Source organism: Taeniopygia guttata, chromosome 3 (genome assembly GCF_048771995.1).
Source record: "Taeniopygia guttata chromosome 3, bTaeGut7.mat, whole genome shotgun sequence".
NCBI lineage: Eukaryota > Metazoa > Chordata > Aves > Passeriformes > Estrildidae > Taeniopygia > Taeniopygia guttata.
In genome coordinates this window covers 85,640,534-85,660,724 of record NC_133027.1, presented here as the reverse complement: position 1 = coordinate 85,660,724, position 20,191 = coordinate 85,640,534, and the positions used below count along the sequence as shown (strand labels likewise).

At 43.2% G+C, this 20,191-nt stretch overlaps 1 protein-coding gene across 4 annotated transcripts in view; it reads left to right on the top strand.

Annotated features, from left to right (window-relative positions):
- MDGA1 (MAM domain containing glycosylphosphatidylinositol anchor 1) overlaps window positions 1-20,191 on the top strand; it is a 156,665-nt gene that overhangs the window by 2,032 nt on the left and 134,442 nt on the right. The window lies entirely within an intron of this gene.

The window sequence follows — 20,191 nt, the reverse complement described above, 5'->3', positions numbered from 1 at the left end:
CGAGCACAAACCCCGGGCTGAGAGTGCGCCCTGGATTTACTTTAGCCAGATGTGCAGCCCCCTTTCCCTCTCCCAGCCCCCTCTGAATTCTTGCTTTACAAGATCTGCATTTCCAATACACTGGGAAAAAATAAATAAAAGCAACCCACAAGTCTTGTCTCTCATAACAAGCCGGCTTTATCTTGGCTTACAAATCAGTTGTGCATTGCTGTTAAGTCCTTCTGGAAGGCATGCCACTGCCTCTAACAAGCCAAGCTCTCTGAGCTCTGAAGAGAGACCCCAGTGAGAGAGTCCAGCCCCCCCGCTCCCTCTTTTTTAACAGCACGCAGCCAGTCTCTTGTGTGAGCTCTGGCAAAGATCAGTTCAGACTCACTGACTATGGGTAAGTCTTTGTAGGTCACTTTTTAATGATGCATTTCTTTAATGGAAACAATTCCTTCTTTTCTCCTTGAGGACTGGGATGTTAATTTGAGTTTGGGTCTGTTTTGTAAAATAACCATTTTAAATAGAGGATGTTTAGCTTCCTCTATTTTTTTCTTTCTTCTCAGTAATGTGTTTTCTCCTAGTCTGCATATCCAGATGAAAATTGTATGACCCCCGAAAGGCTGGAAAGATGAGGAGTAGAATGAGTGTGTGGTACAGAAACCTGGTCAGGGCATATAATTCAATCTTTTGAAACAGGTAATCTGCTTCTAGCTGAACTTTTATTATTTCACTTCAGGGTTTTGCTGCTGAATAGCTAGCTGTCAGTTGCTGTAGAATGGACTCACTGCTTAGGATTATAGCAAGAGGGACAGAGCTTAAAACCAGGTTTGCTTAAATGTGCTTTAGAGGGTTGTCTGTTGTATTTTTTCATACACTTCAGTGAACTTGCATTTGACAAAGTTGCTTCTATTAGATCTTCAGAATAACTTACTGATTTTGTCTTACTGTTATTACTGTTATTGTCTTCTTCTCTCAGAGAGAGATTAAAGAAAGCGCAGATGCACACATACACTAAGATGAAGGCATCCTTTTAAGCCAAAATGCTCCACTACTTCTATCTGTTCTCTTACTTAACTACACAAAGGGGAAATCTAGTGTCTTCCTTCCTCTCCCCACCCCTACCTTTTCAAACTATCAAACAACAGGAGCCTTAATACGCAGATGTCACTGAGTGCAGCCCAGAGCAGTGTCTTATGGAATCAGCACGCTGCAAACTTGGATGGTGACTAATAGTTTTCTTATTGTCTTTCGAATTCTGCCTTGAGTCCACTACCCTGGGCTGATTTCATGCTTTCTGCAGCCAGCACTGTTTCTTTGGATGTGAGATTGCTGTTACTGATGGCTCAAGAAGAGCTTGTTATATGTGCAAAAGTAAATAAAAAGCAGGAGTAGAAATTAGTCCCACTGCTCCCGCTTCACTCGGGTTTTTCCTCTGTACTGGTCTCTTGCCATAGCTTTAAGCTGTACTTCAGCATTCTGTGTTGTGAATGTCGATCTCATGTGGCACCTAATGTAAAAATTATGGGAACTCCCGTGTCACGGTTCAGATCTCTTTTCCTGCCTTTTCATATTGGCAATGGAGACTGGGGGAGGCATCTATATGGGTCTATAAATATATTTTACTTTAGCAAATCTCCAGAGATTAAATCAGATTAAACAAGATAAAGTATCCATGTGATGTACCCTTTAAATAATACACCCACATGGATGTGCAAAAAAGACCTTTGTCTGGGAGAGCAGAGTCGTTGGAGAGGTTTATTGAGATGAATGGTATAAATAAAATGTGTATAAGGGGGAAGGAAAGAAGCATTTGCAATTGAGGTGCAATTTAATTAGGAGTCAAGGTGCTTTTTGCCTGCTACCTGAAGAGGCTTGTTATATAAATTGGCATTTGTTGTAATGACTGAAGTGTGTCTGAAACCCTCTTCTCATTAGCTGATCCTATTCTTTCAGCCTTGTTTGTTGCAGTGAGACAAGGTTGGCCTGATGGGGAAGGCAATTGAGCAGACTGCCAAGAGACAACTTTTATCAGCCTTTTGTGGTAGCTTATTTCCCAGACTGCATGTGCTTTTCAGTCCTGGTGTGTTAATGCTGCTGGTCAAGATGAGAAGCCAACTGGAATAGATCTTTAGAAAATGTCAGAATTGAGGAGGAGGAAGGAAGAGGTAGGGAGACAAGGGACTTGCCCTGCAAGGCTCGGAGTTATCAACACTTAAAGTCTCTACATTAGACTGAGAGGGGAGGACTGGGGTGTGGTGGTGACATTCAAAGGGAAAAGCATGCCTCTTGCCTCCCACTCTGTCTTCTAGACTCCAGGACTTGGGTAGCTCTGGTTTGGTGTGCACAGTGCTGCTGTTGTGCTTGCTCCATGTGCAGTGTATAATTAACATTTCTGGGTTGTCTTGCAATTAGCACAGTCCCACTAATCAGCAGCAGCCTTTCAGGCAAAATAAGTGGGATGTTTTGTCCCCTGCCTCTCTTAATTCAACAGCAGAAAAGTCATTACAGGAATGGGCATCACTGTGTGTGGTGAGGGGCTACATACAGCAAGGTGATAGAAATGTTTAGGCTGGGCAGCAAGGAAAGCTGCCTGGCACCATGATCAGAGGGGGCTGCACTTGAAACTGGCGGGGTGAAGTATTTGGAGCGTCCGGTAGTCCTGCCCTGGCCTCAGAGGTGGGGAATAAATGACCTGTTACGGCTCTTTGTTTTAAGAGACACCATCACATTGAACCATCCCTGACATGCCACTACAGAGAGGAAAAAAACAAAAAAAACCCAAAAAAACCCCAAAAAAAACAACAACAAAAAACCCCACAAAAAAAAACCCAACCAAAAACAAAAAAAAAACCCAAAAAACCCCTGAGAACAACAAAAACCAACCAAAAAAAAAAAAAAACAACCCAAAAAAAAACCCACAAAAAACAAACTAGTCAAGACTGTTTTCTTGTGTCTGTAATGGAGGAGTGTCATAGTAAAACATATCCAGTGGTTAGGCTATAAACATCCATACTTTTTCATTTCATGTACACATGATATGATTTGTTTCCTGCTCCTTTTATCTGTTGCTCTTTTGTTTGTTTGTTAGTTTTTTTTTAAAGTAAAAACACTTTTCCTAGAGTTTTTTTTTTTAATGTAGACTCCCTCACACCTTCTTGCAACCTATATACCTCCATATCTTTTGCTGACAGGAGCACAGGCACTCTAATGTCACTCGGAGCCTGCTGATGTGAATCCATCCCTCTCACATGCCTCTGCCTAGACTTGTTTTGTCAGCAGTAACAGGGGGCCAAGACATGGAGCTCTTTGAGTACATTGCTGTCATTTCAATGCATTGCTGGCTAAAGGAATGATAGAGCTGGCTCCTGTGAGCCACTTCTTGGCTGATTGTGTTGGGAAAATGCAATGCTTGAGCACAGTGGCCCTCCAAACTAAATATGTGTGTGTACACATATATACATGGATGTACAGACATTCTTTGTGCTCAATAATTTCTCTTTGTTGTCCAGATCTTAAATCTGTGTTTGGCTTAGGCTGTATAGTGTTTGAGGAATGAGTTTTCTAACTGGAGCGCCATAGGACGAGCTTCACCAATGGACTGGGTTGGTCCCAGATTTGCATAGTTCTTGATCAGCTCTTATAGTCAAGGCATTAAATCTGTCCAGCTCAGTAGTGCTTCAGAATGCCTTGCTGTTCTTCAGTTGTAATGTGTCAGATTCACTCTTCTGTGACACTAGAGCCTCTGGTTTTAGGTCAGGTCAGTAGCTTCACACATCAGATAAACCCTCAATTGACTTTAATATGCAGTACTAGAAAACTGACATTATCCTCTTGACAGGTGGTTTGCAACTTGCTGGATGAAGTCAAAATATTTCACTATAGGTGTCATCAGAAACCATCATCCTATGCTAATTTTTGTAGGAACATGAAGACAGATGTTGAATAATTTGACATGAGCAGCACAGCTTTTAAAATTATCACCCTGTCAGGTTCACAGTGGAGTTTCTGAAATATATATATATATATATATATATGATTTCAGATGAGTTTGAAAGAGGGGGGCAGATGGGTGTAGTAAGTGACTCCCAGTAAATGGAAGATGCAGTAGAGATGGCCCTGGAGGTTCAAGACAGTAATTCAGATTCAGTAGGGTCAGTAAGGGGTGCTGTGCTGCTGAGGCTGCTGTTCTTATTTTGAAGTAAAGATAAAAATGATTTCCATGCTGGTAACTCAGGGATCTTGTGACACTTCCCAGCCACCAGAAGCCCTACAGTTTTGCCTGTGTTTTGATGAGTTACTGCTATTCTACTTGCTTGAATAGCATGATTTCAGGCTTCCAGTCCCTCCCTCCACACACACTGTGCTCTCTTGGTTCATTAAGCAAAGTCTATTAGCATTAAGCTAAGAACAATGCCTGCATGGCTATGGCTTGTTCTCAGGAGGGCAGAGGTGGGGGGGTGGGGGAAAATTGCCGTCTGCCCAGTGCCAGTGTGCTGATAAAAGCAATAGAGAGAGATGGTTTTCTACTAGTGAAAGACAGCTTGGGGTGGAAGGTGTTTCTTATTCTGTTCATGGAAATGTCCCAAGCCCTACCTACAAAAGGCTTCTTTAGGTGGCATAAGGTAAGTCCACAGTCAACTGGTTTGTGTGTGTATCTCTGGAAAGACAGTTCATGGTGAAGTTCACCATGGTGAAGTTCTGATCAGGTGAGATGTTGGTATTTTTTGTGCAGAGGAGTTGCTGTGTTGTGTTGTCAGAAGGGGCTGTGCTTTGCTTCGGGGAAGATGAGCCCTCTATACAAGAGACAGTGGATAATGTTGGTTTGTTCTTGGAAAGGCAGTGGGTGCCCACATCTGGTGATACAATATGTGTTTCTTTAGGCCATACCTGGTAGCCCAGATCTTAGGTATACTGAAACTGTTAAGAAAACTTTGAGACCAATTTCTGGTCTTTAGCAGTTAAGGTGAACACACCAAGTGTGCTCTGTCAAATTGTGCCCAAGTGCCTGTGTCCCAGGCACTTTCTGCTGATCATCATCCTCTGGTGTGGTACAGGTTTAAATTCAAAAGAGTAAGATGTGCCAATGTCCCCTGGGCTTGTGGAGGAAAGGGGAGAGCTGTGGCATTTACACCACACAGCAGAATGCTGATCTTGGAAAGCCTTCAGGATCTACCAGAGACAGTGATGTGTTGAGAAGTGGAAAAGGAGAATTTGTGTATTTTATGTCTCTGTGCCCATGTTTAACTGGTGAGATCTCTACTCTTGTAGGATCCAAAGTACTTGGATTTGAAAAGAAAAAGAGCTCTTATCTACCCCTCATTTGGGGAAGGAGATTGAAGAAACGACAAAAATTTGTTTCTTATAGCTAAGCATTTGCCTACTGTTTAAAAGAAGAAATTAAATGTGTGACAACCCATGGAGCTGAGACTCAAAAGTACTGCATTAAAGAGCTAGGAAAGAGGTCGAGAAGTGGAGGAGAAAAAGGAGATCCTGGGCTACAGCTGATCTGGTCTCAACGAAATTGAAGCGGGAGAAGGGCTGTTCCCACCAGGTTAGCTGGGATGGGAGGCCGAGAGCCTTTGTGCCCAGTGTCAGGTGTTTCTCGGAACGAAGGTTTAGACTCCCGCTTATTTTCCGTGACTTCTGCTCACGGAGAAAGCGCCGCCGCAGGCGGTTCCTGCTTCCCCTTCCACCCGAGGAAGAGGCTGCCCGTCCTTCCCCGTCCTGCCGGCGGCTGCTCTCCCGCTGTGGCTGCGGAGCACATCTGGCCCGGCAGAGGGAGGCGGAGCGCGGCCCGGCGCGGGTGCCCGGCCAGCGCCCCTTTCCCGGGAGAGCGGGCCCGGGACCGCCTCGGGACGCGCGTTGGGCGGGCGGAGCGGCCCCGGGTGCCGGGCTGCACCGGGAGCGCCCGCAGGCGGCTCGCTCTTCCCGGGCACACCTCGGGCGGGACCCCGCTGTCCATCATCCCGGCGGCTTCCGGGAGGCTGTGCGGGAACGAGCGCCTGGGATGGAGCTGCCGCGTCCGGGTTTTGGCGCTGGCTGCCTGCGTGTGGTTTTGCATCTCTCCCGGGTTTGTTTTAGAATCTGGAGCTCTGTCAAATTGTACCCACTGGAGCTCTGTCAAATTGTATCCAAGCATACATACCCAACCATACCCCTCCCCCCCCCCCTTTTTTTTTTTTACCATTTCCCCCTTTTTATTTGTTTTCCTCTCTCATTCCACTCACTCCTGGATTACGAACGGGCTATTATTCGACTCCTTCTTGTCCATTTCCAAACAAAGATTATACAGAAAAGTGAGTGCAGGCCTCTTAAATCCTTCATTAGGTTTTCCGTCTTTTTTTTCTTTTCTTTTTTTTTTTCTTAACATATCTGTGTAGTTGTTGTTTGGGAATTTTTGGTTAAGGCTTTTGTTTGGTTGATTTTGGTTCTTGAAAAGGTAGAATTAAAGCAATCTGAATGATTATGAGGGAAGAGGGATACTCATGCATGGCCTTGCTCTGGGAGAGGAAGAAAAAACAGCAAGGTGACGTCTGACTATTGGGCTTTCAGATTCTCGGTTGAGGTCATTAGTGCTGTGATATATCTATAACCTTGGTTCTGTGACGCAGCAGAGCTGAGTGGTCCACAGCAGAGGTATAGGACTGATGCTGGTTCTTTGGCCCCTGGAAAACATGGCTCAGGGGCCCTAGCCTAGAGCAACATTGTATTCTGAGCATTTTGGCTACCTGCAGGGAGTTCTTTGCACCACTGTATTTGCTACGCTGTATCCAAGGTCAGCTTTTCACTACTAAAGTTTTAGTTTTAATACCCAAATACTATCGCCCGTGACTGGCAAAAGGAGACACCCAAAGTTAACCAGGGAAGTAGAGAGGTACTTGAATAGGAAGTATTAGTTCTTTAAATTTTTCACTTTTTCTTCTAGACTAGGCAATGTGGTTACTCCAGTGTGCACTTGTGATTCTATTCCCAAAATGAAGAGGGAGCTTTATGGCTCTAGTAATGCTTGAACTCCTCTGAGAAGGATGCTCCTTCTGTAAAGCACTCAGTGTTCTCAGTATTGTGCTAGCAAGGAAGAGCTGTGTAGACACAGTTATGTATTTCAGTGGTAGTGAATAGAGCAGGACGGCTCACTGGGGACAGCTACTGTGCTGGAGTGGCCTGGTGATGTGAAGTCACCAGCGCTGCTCTGTGAGCAGGTCACAGCTCTGTGCTGGGCTGCAGACCTCCAGGGACAAGGTGCATTGAGGCGGGAAGTAAGGACCTCAAGCAGCTTTTATTGCTCTAGCCAGCCTCTTGTTTTCTTGTGGCTTCTTTTTCACTCCTGCTGCAAATCACTCATGGCTGTTACCCTTTGCTTTAGCTTGCATAGGGGAGACACCACCAATGTAACTAAAAATCCTCCTGGCTGTGATCTGCTGGCTTGGGGTTTCTCTCCACTGTGAGCTGTAGCATAGGACAAATGGCATCAAGATACTTTTGCTGGGTTCCTGTAAATGGAAATGGCAAGGTGAGGATAGCAACTGACAAATGTGCAGTAAGAACAGCAGTTTCTGAAGACAAATAAGCAAATGTTGCCTAAAGAAGAACTGACAAAACATTGAAAGCTGAAGTCAAGCTGTGAGAAAAGCTTTAGAATGTCCGCAGGTGGACATTTAATACAAGAGTAACTGTTTGCTATTGCAGCTCCTGTTTCAGAAGGAAATGGTCTTTCACTAATTAGCATAAATTGTTTTAAAATAAATGTGAATGGGAATCTTGTGCATCTCTTGGGTGCCTTTGTTATGAAATAAAAAGGAAAAACAAAGATGTGATTCACACAGATGTTTGAAAAATGTGTCAAAATGGGTTTTGCTTACAAATATTGTTTCACCTTCTGGTGCTTGTTGCATGCCTTGCATGGCAGAAAAAGGCATTTGTAGACTTAGAGTGAAGAATGAGTGTATTTTTCTAAGTTTAATAAATGAATTATTCTGACTTGGAGCATTCCTCAAAATAGCAGAACAGTGAGGCTCATAAAAGTAACTTGAGCACCAAGAGCCAGCTGGTGATGGGAGACTGAATTCTCCTGCCAGTCATGTGAATACAGCTGGGGTGTTAAGAATATTTAACTGGTAGCGGCATCTGCAGTTGATAGACCCTTAAAATCCTTCTCACAGTGTACATGAAGGATTTCTTGTGGGCTTATGTGTCTCCCATCCCTTTAATATCTATGAACTTCCACCTTTTCAATGCTTCTGTTGCCTGGTTATCCCACTCTGTGTGTGGGGAAATGAGATGGAGATTAAGTGATTTGCCGAAGGCAGAATGGAGAATCGAACATCAGCAAAGTTTTAACCATCCTTTTCTCTCTGGTAAAGTGCAGTTGGTATTAAGTACAGTCCCTGTGGCTGATAGATCCAAGGTAAATACATACTCAGTAAGAAGGCATAAGCCATTGAAAACAGGCTCTGATCCGGTTATCACTGAATCAAGATTTTTTAGCAAGAGAACAAAACATGTTTTTTCATTCACTCCTAATTTAGCTCATCTTTGACACGGGCTAGAATTTATGTTAGGACATCCTTTGGAGGTCTTCTAGAAGTTAAGCACTGAGAGAGACAGAAATCTTTCAGTTGTGGGTACACACATGGCTTTGTTGTGATTGGATCTGCAGAAGGATCAGTTTTGGAAACTGTTGACTCACTGTAACAATTTAAATTATTTTGCACTTGATCAAAGAAGCATTATTTCTTGCTATGGAAAACTTTGTCATTAATGGAGGAGGTTAAATGACTATTGATGGCATCCAGTGGAAAGACAGAAAGACATGTGTTTGCCATGAAGGAGAAAGATTTGGGATGGGAAGAAAAGCAGGTACATGATTAGGGACAGCGCCTAGGACAAAGGAAAAGTTGTGATATCAAGTGCTATGACTCTAAAATATGGCTGGGTGTCAGAGCAGAGCACAGTTTTTGAAGAAGTAAAAGGGATATATGAATATTCCAATACATTTTGTCACGTTAGGTACGTGCTAAACCATATTCTTCGTTTTCTTACAAGTATGAAGACAGAGAGTGCTTGTTTACCAAATGCTAATGAAGACCAAAAGGACTTGGAGTCAGTGGTATTTGTTTGGCAATTTGACTCAAGGTGCACATACACTAACACCTACAGAGAATTAGGACTGTGACTTGTGGGTGCACTCTTGAGCTAGCTTTAAATTCACAATTTTGGTTACTGATTGCAGTGCAGCAGTAACAGCATGGACCTCAGCCTGACTTGTGCTCCAGCCACTCGTGCAATATCCTGAGTGAGCCCTCTGGTGTGTGCTGAGCTCCTGTGCCTGGGGTCACCCAGCAGCAGCATACTGTGCTTGACACCTTGATAAATAAACTCTGGGGCACCTACACCAAGTTCATGCTTCCTTTTGGGTTGCAGTGAGAGCAAATAGAGTCGACCCAACTCCTGTTTGTGCCACTGCATGAGAACCCTGTCAATCCAGCCAGCTGGTTTATTGTAGGGTGCAGTTTGAAGTTTGATGGCTGCAGCAGTTTAGCTGCTGCAATCCCACAGCTGCAAACTCCAGCAAGACAAATGTCAGGGCTCTTCTTGATCTGTGGTGTCTTTCAAGCAAGCATAGATGCAGGAGTGTAAACTGGCTTAATGCAGTTTGCTGTGGTGAAAATGAACCTCTGAACAGCAGGTCTGGAATTAATCTTTAATTTTGAAAAGATATTTTTGAATAACTCCTTGCATAGACAAGCCCTGCATTTAGCTGTGATTAGGTTTCTAAATTGTTTTTTCAAAATAGGATAGTCAAGCTCCCATACTGTGTCACTGCATCTGAAGATGTTACCCATAGAAACTAAGCCTTAGCTTTGGTTAAAATAGCACAATAATAATTTGTGTTCTGGCTAGTCAAATGATAAGCAGCTCAGCACTTTCATCCTTATTTCAGCAGAAAAATGCAATTGACAGTAGAGAATGACTGTTTACCATGATGTGTGTGATTAATACCATAAATCTTTCATGTTGGGGTGTTGGGAGAGAGGCATGAATATCACCACAACAAATTGAAAGAAGCAATTTGTTATGTATTTGTGGTTGGTAATCAGGCTTGGAACTCCATGTAGAAGAAGAAATTAGCCAGAATGAATGTTAGTTACTGAAACCAGAAACCACTCTGGCATTTGCTAAACCTTGGCAAAGATGCCATGCTGATTTTTTCAGATCACAATGAGCATATGTACCTACTTGTGGCTGATGGTTATTCCAAGTGGCCAGCAGTAGTGTGTGTGCTACTTGACAAACAGTTCTGCTTCTTGGATTATTATGGAGACATTTCAAAGTATGTTTGCAGCATATGGCTTCCTTAAGGAGATGGTTTTGGATAGGAGATGTTGGGTAAAAGACAGTAGATCAGCTGCTTATCACTCAGCTTCAGTTGGGTCACCAGGGCATTTTGTACACTTAAAAGAGCAGCAGAGAAAAATGAGGAACAAGACCCACATCACAGCATCACAAACTTTGTTTCCTTGCATAGAACAGTGTGTTGTAAAGCTCCAGCAGAATTGATACCTAATAGACAGAGGTTAATTTAAGAATTACATTTGATTGTCTCAAAGCAAGTCTAAAGGAAGCAGAAAGTGAGGATGTTGGGGGAAGGAATCCATGCTTATGAGCTTTTTGCTTGCTAGCCCTAAATCAAAACTTTGCAGAAGGAGAAAACAGGGGAAAATGCCAAAAAGTACTAGGATATGTGATGTGCTTGGTGAGATGGACAGGGAAATGAGAAAGAAATGTTTTTAGCTATTGCCAGATTAAAAAAAAAAAAAGAAACAGTGAAAGAGAGAAAAAAAAAATAAATGGATGCTGTTGATGGTGTGTAAGTTTGAGGAATGAGAATATTTCTTTCTTTCATTGATCTCACAATAATATCCATGACATTGTTAGTGTTGAAAATGAAGGATTGGAAGAGCAAGTGAGAGCTGCCATCCCCATCAGGCAGAAGCCTTCCCTGAACGGAACTGCACATCTGCCAGAAAGCAACAGCTGTAAGTTAAGGATCATGTAAAAGGCATCTTATCTTAGCACCTCCTTTGCAAGAAAAAGGGGGATAAATGTAACATTTGTGTATGTACTTCTAGACTCTTTTTTTTTTTAGAGTCCCAGATGCGATGTGACTGTTGCTGTTGTCTGTGGGTAAACACATGTAGATGACACCAAGGCTGGAGCCCAAATCCCAGGGTGCTGTCAAATGAGTGATAGTTTGTAATTAAGGGGATCAGTTGCTAAACTAATTTTTCCTGAAATGTTTTTCTCCCTGTTTGTCTGATCCAGTGAGTCATTGTAGTTAGTTTTTGAGGCATGTTTGGCTGATTGGATTTTTGTTGGTATCTTAGTTCTCGTATGTGCTTTGTCACACCTGCTCACCTTGATGACACAGATGACTTTTTATTTATTAGCCCTCAAGTGATGCTGCTATGGGGGTGTGAGCAGGCAAACCTTGTGCCTGTGATCTGTCAGCAAAAGCTTCTGGCCAAACTCTGACTCAAACCTCTGCTGCTGCCTGACCAGGAGTAATGCTTGAGTTTCCTCAGATCCCCAGGGAAAAAAAGAAGTTAGAAGCAGCATCGAGGAAATCTTAGAGGATTCACTTTCCTGGATACAATTTTTGCTCTGCTGTGCTACTCCTGTAGATAGCATTTTCATTCTGAGACAAGGGAGTTAAATCCAACTGAGCAGTTGCTCTCATTAAAATGCTAGCCTAAAATGCTACACATAATGGATCCTGTTGCTGTCAGCCTTCCTTTATGGCATTCTTATTCTAAAGACTTCAGTGTAAGCCAAGTAGAAGAAAACCCCAAAACATAACAACTGGCAACAAATAAACTCATTTTAAATCACAAAAGAAGTTCCAATCTGTTTGTTTCTTCTGCCCTTCTGCTTGTGTGAATGGAAGGTGGTGTGCCATTTCTCTGCCTCAGACAGAGGTTTTGGAGATGAAATTGGTGATTTCAGTGAAGTGATTTCATCAGGATATGAAGGGAGGGGGCATAGACAGGGCAGTCACAGTTTTTGTGTGGTATCCTTATTAGTTTACAGTTTTAATGGACATCTCATTCCCACCCCCCCCCCCCCCATCATCATTAAATTTTCATTCAAGACATTTTTAAACTTCAGTTTGTTTTCCACTTGGCTGCATTGGTGATCATCTTTTCATCACTGCCTGGTTGCTGTGGTCACTGCTCTGCTGTCACTCATACACTCCCTGAGCTGCTGCTGGAGAACCTGACCACAGATCTGTCATCAGAGCACAGAACATCCTGGAGTGTGATCCCCCTTCCGAAAATGTGCTGGCACTTGGATTTCAAACATCATTACTCTGGAGGAACTGGATTGTGCTTTTGGTTATTACAGATGGGATAATTCTTATACTTGAACTACAGAGCTTAACTCTCTGCAAGTCATGCCCCCACTACCATTGGCCAGTCTGGAATAATGGGAAAAGCAGTCTTTCCTACCCCAAGAGTTTTTTGGCTCTTTTATCTGATATGTGATGTCATTCCAGTATCTTTTTCTAGTGGCTGCGAGCCTGTCTCTCCTTGATGTTTTGAAGCAAATTGGAAGTAGATGGCAAGAATTATTTGGATTTCTTTTTTATTTTCCCCATCCTTTGTTTTCCCACATGATTGTTATGTCAGAATAAGAGGAAATTTTCCTTTCTTTTGCTTAATTGCACTACACTTGTTGAAGTTTTTTCTCCTTACCTTTGTCACCTATGTTTGTTCCCTAAATTTTCTGGTGTCCTTAAACAGTGCAGCTAGAAGGAAGGGACATAAATAGAGCTAGTGCTCAGGATCTCACTTTGTTTTGGAGATAAGGGCCTGCTGGGGGGAATCTTTGTCCCATTGTCACCGCTCTCTTTCCATCTGCCTTCTCTCTTTCCTCAGTTCCTGTTGCTTCACCTTTGGAATTCTTCCTGAATTCACGAATTCACTGTGCTTAAAATAATACATGTTTGAACAATAAAAACTGTATGAAAGGGGTACATTATTTTAAATACACATATTGGTTCTGTGAGAGAGGGGTTTGCAAAGGAAGGGACTGTGTGCTTTTGCACATAAAGTGAGTATGTCAACAAAATCCTGTAAGAGGTCTGCAACTGAAGAAAACCCTTTTCACCTGCTTCCTGCATGCTAATTCCAGATACAATGGAAATTCCTATGGCTGAAGCAGTAGCAAAGAAAATCCAAGTGATGCCTTTATACTGTATTGCAACATTGAAGGCAAACAGCAGCTGGAAGCTTGGTTTGCTCTTTTTGTATTAATAAGATTAAATAGCAGGCACAGTGCTCATGAGGGGTATTTTCCTGACCTCTTCCACAAAACTTTTGAACACTTCTGGAGAAGCACAGAGTGTCTTCCGCACCTGCTGAAGGAATGGTGGCTGGAAAGCTCATCACAGCAGAGAAATGGCTGAGAAAGACCTGGGTTTAATGTGTTTAGATTGCCTTGCATCCCGACTGGATGGACTTCTCTGCTGTGTCCATGTCTCTCCTTTCCGTTCTATTAATGTTTTTGTATTTATTTGTACACTTTTGACATTAAATATTTCATCTCACTGTGGTGAGAACCTGGCCTGGTGGTTGTGATGGAGCTGGGGGTCTGGGCTTAAGGGCTCCTGGGTCTCTTGGGGTCTGTGTGTGAGATCAGATGTGATCTGAGGCAGGGCTGAAGTCTTCCAGGGCTGCTTCTGTGGCCACAGCAACAATGTCTACTGTAGTGCTTACTGGTTTGAGCTTTCATCACTGCTTCCATTTTAGAGGAAGAGTGAGAGAGCAAACTTACTGTCAGCTGCTTTGGGTTTTTTTTTTCTGTCAACTATTTCATATTTCATATTCCCAGTGCTCCCTTATTCTGCCTTCCTTCCTAGAGACTTCTTTCCAGCTTCACCTTCTTCCTTGGCCAACTAAATGTGTTGATTTACATGCACAATTCAGTTAATGATATTCCTAACACAGGCATTATTGCTGCTATTGCCTTTATTTTATTATTTTTTTTTAATTTTATTGCCTCTTTCTTGGGCAGATACATTCCCAGATCACTTGTCCATCATCTCATTACCTCCCAAGAAGTGTGGGCTCTAGGTCTGTGAGTGTTTCTGGAGCTGATGTGTCTCCTGTAGCACTGCCCTGCCTGGTGGGGCTCAGCTGGGCCAGGTTATCTCTCAGCCCAGTGCTGGTGTTGGAATGAAGCCAAAACTCAACTTCCACATGTTCCAGGACAAAATAACCCCCAGACTAAACTTCCCTAAATTGAGAAAGAAGCTGTCTCCTCAAGATACTTTTGTGCTCTTAATGTTCTTTGCAGCTGGTTCAGTGTATTGTTGTTTCTTGGGTAACCAGTGAGTAATACATCCAGATCTTCAGTTCTTCTGCAGCATCTGGGGATGGTTAGGTTGAGTAGTGATAAGTGCAGTCCTTTTTGCTGAAGAAAAGAATTAGAATTGCATGAGGCTCTCACCTACTTAAATGATAGAATGCCCTTCCTTTTATATCTTTCAGGAGTCTCAGGAATGTGACTTTTCCCCTTTCATAGCTGGTCTGTTCTTCCTCCCCAGTATTTGGAGGCTCTCCCCCAGGAGAGTGCAGCCCCTTGGATGGCAGCAGCCAGGTGCCTTAGATGGGCAGTGCAGTTTTAGGCACTGCGGCAAAGGCATCACTCATCCATTTGGGATAACTGCTTTTGTCTCTGATAATCTGCCAGATTTATCTAGAATCTCTGCCTGGGGAAAGCTGTGACATTTTGTGTTGTGTTGGGAGCATTGTGGCCACCTTCCCAGAAGCTCTTTCTGGGTTTTATGGTCCTCAAGGAGGGCTATGGTAGAGAAACTTCCTACTGGGGAAAATCAACACTGTAAACAGAGCAGAGAGGGAACTACATGTTTGTTTTTAAAGGAAAAAAAAAGTTCTGTTTCATTGGGACTGAGCTTGCAGCTAGTTAATGGTAATTTTCCATTCCTGTTTGGTTTTTCTGGGAGATAGCAAGGTCTGGAGATTTAAATCTCCACCAAAGTAATGGTAATTGAGGCCTCAGTCTGAATCTCAGTGAAAGGACTGACAAAAATTCCTGCTGTCTGGATTGCAGCCTGGTTTAGAGGCCCTAAACCATAAAAAAACCTTGTTAATTTCTGATAGCATCTGCAATAATGGAACAAATCTTAAAAATCAACCAGACCAAACCAGATGAAAGTAGATGTAAGTCAGAAGAAAAATAGATGCTAACAAGTCTGATGTCCAGGATAGTCCTCCTCTGTGGTTTTGGTGTTTACCTTTTTTGATACATCATCAAGTTTCCACCTGTTTTGTGTGTGGTTACTTCATGGAATGATTGATGTTGGAAGAGAACTCTGAAAGTCAACTGGTCCAGCCCTCTGCTCAAAGTGGAGCTATTTTGATGTCAGAAGTTAAGGCAGGATGTTAAATACCTCATCCAGATGAACTTGAACTTCCCTGAGGATCCACATGCTTTCTGGGCCCCTCTACTGGTGTTTGACCTGTATGGTGAAATAAATTCTGTCTTTAGAAATGCAAATTTCTGTGTTGTGTCTGGTGGGTTTTGACCGCCTTTTTTACCATGCACCACTGAGGAGAGTCTGACTCTGTGTCCATCTTTCCTTCATCCATCCCTTCCCAATTAAGCAATACCAGTAAGTTCTGCCCTGTCTTTTTTTAAGACTTAGGAAAAAAAAACAAACCAGCCAACCAAAGAAACCCACCCACATTTTTCTCAGCTTTTCTTCATATACTATATGCTCCACCTGCCTGTCTGTCTTGGTGGCCCTTCACTGGACGTGATCCAGTATCACATACTGTAAGTGCCGCTTTCTGAAAAAATGGCTTTTCTATTTTCTTTCATTGAGGTTGTCTTTGCTGCTTGGTATTTATGGCCTATCCTCCTCTTTAGAGTTCCTTGATTAACATGCTGTTATTAGCAAACTCCTGCTTGTAGTCTGCTACAGACAAAGAGGGAAACTGAAGATGTGCTGGTAGACGTCTGTACATATTCCATTATGTGCAGCATAATGTGTGGTGACAGTTATACTTAGTAGTCTTCCATGAATGTAATATAAAGATTCAACAAACATGGAGTTAGAGACAGTAGGAAAGGGTATTAAATCCCTTGACCACATATCACAGGGAGTAAAACAGCTCTATGTGTATGTATGTATGTACTTGCATGTGTATTTGCACGTATATTTTTTATATATATATATGTTTACTTATTAGACACACAAGTGATTATGCAGGGTTGCCCTTGGGATACCCAGTCTGTTTCCTTGAACAGAAAGCAGAGAATGTCCAGCAGATGCCCTGTGTTGTGTGCCAAGTCAAAAGAAGAGGGTCCTGTCCCCAGTGTGTAACAGTAAGTGATGGGGTAGGAAGAAAGGCATGCAGTTTCTCGGGGAAGCTTTATAAAGAGGATGGTGTGAGGTTCTGCTCAAACTGTTTCGTTCGAAGCCACTTGTGGTGTGTTAATGTAACAGGGGGACCTCATCTCACGTTGAATGCTCTGAGGTTTCTTTACACTTGGAGTTCTTCATAGGTGCCCGGCTGGTGGCTTTGCTTCACAGCATGATGTGCAGGAGCAGGAAGCTGAAGATTGAGTTGTGCTTTCACTCTTCATTTGACACAATTACAGGTGGCATGAAGAGTGGGATGCTGGGGTAGGAAATAGAAGGAATTATTTTACTTCCACTGAATTTTATCTGTGCAACATGCCCTATCTGAACAGTTGGATTGGCAGCTTTTTTTTTTTTTTATGTGCTTAGTATCTGTGATCTATTTCTCTATCTCTACCCTTCTTGTAGGGCCATTCCCAGATTAAAATGAAATAGGCTCTAAACCAGCATGAAAGGATTAGGAAGTTGGGATGGTTCATGTGTTCAGCTGTCAGAAACACAGCACTGAATCTTTGTGAAAGGCAGCATTTTGATTGTTCCTTTGCTGATGAAGTCTTTCAAAGAAGAGGATTAATTCTGGTGTCTGTGTAGCTCTCTCTGCATCTGAAATATAGCCCAGGTGTGGTTACACATCCCCATTGCTATCAACATGGAATGAAAGGCCTGACCTGTTTTTACTGTTGTTGTTACTATTATTATGTTAAATTTCTGGCACTGAACCATTGCTACTTACCTCTTGGGTTTTCTGAGAGGGAGTGTGCAGTTGAGTCTCCATCCTACTTTGAAGATTTTTTTTTTTAATTGTTTGCATGTGGCTTTTTTTTTGAGGGGGATGTATAGAAATCTTGCTGTTGCTCCTGAACTATTCTCCTCTGAGGGAGTGGTAGCGCTGCAGTGTCACTAGAAAATATTAATGCATGTAAACATTTTTCAAAAGGCATTACATCTTCCTGGATGTACTTTCTTATATTCCCACAAATCTGACTAGATTTGATAGATAGGTAACCAGGGAGCAAGGATGGGGGAAGCATGCTAGAGAGGGAAGGAGGGAAGAGGGAATGAAATAAACACAAACCTGCTGTAATTCAAAACAAGGTAAAATCAGATTGTGTGCTTTGGCTAATTTTCTTATTCAGGTATCGATCCAGTGCCTGCTCCAGAGTCTATTAGCAGTCAGCCAGTGAAAATATTTCCCATCGGGGGCTCTGACCTGAGACAGGGGTGAATCTATAGCAATTTGTTCAAACAAAGGAAAGCTTTTTCCTCTGATTTGTATTCCAATTTGCACAGCCTACAGAGGGGGGCCCATCGTGGGGGTTTGTGGGTTGGTATTTCTCAAGTGGGAATCAAGCTTGAGCCAGGTAACTGGCTGAAAAAAAAGCCTGGATAAACTCTGAGCTGGGCACCCTTCATGTGTCTCCCTGGGCTGTCAGGGCACTGCAGCAGGCTTGCCTGAGAGGGCAGTGGGACAGTTTGCTGCATCCCCTCAGCATGTCAAAGCTTCCCTGGCAAGGAGAAAGCTGCCTTTCCTGCAGCCTTTTAAACAGATTGGGAGAGAGGGTAAAAGTGGTTTCTGCCTCATGTCCATCCTTCCCTCCATGTGTGGCCAGGAACAGGTTTCCTGTGAGGGTGGCTGGATGGTTCTCTCCACGGCTGGGTTTCAGCCTGGTTCAGCTGTGCTCTGTAACTGGTTTGACCCCAGTTTTCTCCTGCTGGAGAGGGCCAGTGTGAGTGGTGCTTCTCAAGTTAAGAGGGGTTTCTGGATCCCAATGCTTTCTTGGAGTCTGACAGAAGCTGCCTGATAACTAGAAGCTTAAGGTTCAGCTTTCAGCCAAAGCTGCGCTGAAAGTGCCATAGAGTCATAGAGCTCTCTTTCTGACTTCTTCTTGTTGGCTGCCTGTTCCATGATTGCTTTAGAAGTAATCCAGACAAGGAAATACAGTCTCAATGTCCCTTAAATCCAGATGCTGAAGCTATCAAGAGCTTCCAGAAATCTCAGTGGTGAAAAAGCTGATGAGGTTAGGAAGACTTATGGCTTCCAGTACCTTTTGGGTCTGCAGCAGGTCTGATGCCAACTGCTTCCTTCCAGCCCCATGCCAGCTTGGATATCTCCAGGCTTGGTTTAGTCTGTCTGTTGTGCCATTGAGGCAGTTGTGGTTGGATAGATATGCAAACATTTTGGAAAGGCCTATTTTGTGCATACAAGCATCCACTCTGCCTCTGAGAAGACCAGAAACAACAGGGCTGTGTCTTGAAATATGTAAGAAGTGTTTTTCAGTTCTAAACATAGCTCCCTGACCAAGCTCCTGGTCCTTAAGTCTGTATTGGACTTCCAGATCAATGTGTGACACCATGCTGCCTGTTTTCCATTAATTGGCCAAACGTAGGAGCATGAGTTGGAAAATCTGTTTAGTAAAGGTGGGAAGACATTTGTCTTTGTACGAAATACAAGGATAAAAGTAGGAGGGAGTAAGGGGGAGGTGTTGCTTTTAGCTTTCAAAATTAGCTGGAATTCTCTTCAGCTTTGTTTATATTTGCTTTAATTTAGTGTTGGTCACAAAAACAATTAGAGGGAGGAAGGACGCAGGAAGGCAGAAATAAACAATGAATTTAAATCTTAAATCTGTGCAATTTTTAAACACAAATTTATTTTTGACTTGGCCATAATTTTCAGGGAACCAGCCTGAGTACCAGAGAGAGCAGTAACTCCAGTTTTGAGAAAGAATGGGAAAGTTTATGAGATTTTAAAGCAGTCAGGATGAGATCCCTGCAGTTGATGGCATGAGGGGAATGTGCATGGGGACAATAACAGCAGCATTTTGTAATATTTAGGAGAGTATTTAACAGTATTGGGGTTGTGGAATGAGCTGATGCTGCTTAGCAGAAGGCTTGTTATGGTGCTGGAGGGGAGGATTGGCAGAGAATAGGCTCTTCTGCCCAGCTGGCAAGGGTGCTGGCTGCTGCAGAAGGGCTGCCAGTCACATTCCCAAGGGAAGGAGAGCCCTGTTCCTCCAGCTTGTATCATGGCTTTCTGGACAACATGCAGAGCAACTGCTGTGCCAGGCTTTTTCAGCAGGCTACAAGGAGACAATTAAAATCCAAGGTACCACTTTCTTGACATCCACCAGTGATTGGCTCCCATTAGGTGCTGGATTTTACGCCTTTCATGCCAGCTAACTGGTCCAATGCCTGCCCTAAGCATGACCAGTGCCCTAGGCTTACAGCAGAAAGGGGAATGACTTATGAAACAGAGCTGTCAAACTTCAGGTCCTTGGCCTTGCTTTGAATGTGTTACCCTTTCATTCCACTCTCTCCTTCTTCCTGGGCTGCGGCACAAGCTCTAGGAGGGAACTGAACTATCTTTGTTAACAGTTAATTTTGCAGTTTTGGTTCCTGTAGCAAAGCAAGCAAACTGTGCTTTGGTAGTGTGCTGAGGACATGGAACTCAGCTGGCATCAGGTTGTCTGCTCGCTCCCATGGGGGGTATGTGGCACAGAGCACCAACCAGCAACCTGACAGGAGATGGCTTCTGGGATAGCAGCAGGCAGGAAGGCATTAGGAGCTGCCTTGCCTTGGTTGTAGGGAGAAAATGATGGGAGTGACCCTTGCTGAAGGAAGGGGGGTAGGGAGGGATAGTGCTCACAAGTTATCATAAGGACTTAGGGAAACTGTTTTCTCCAATTAACATTTAAAGTTTTGTAGCATATATTGTGGAGTATAGCTTGGAAATGACTCCTGGGAAAGTAATATGGGATGTTT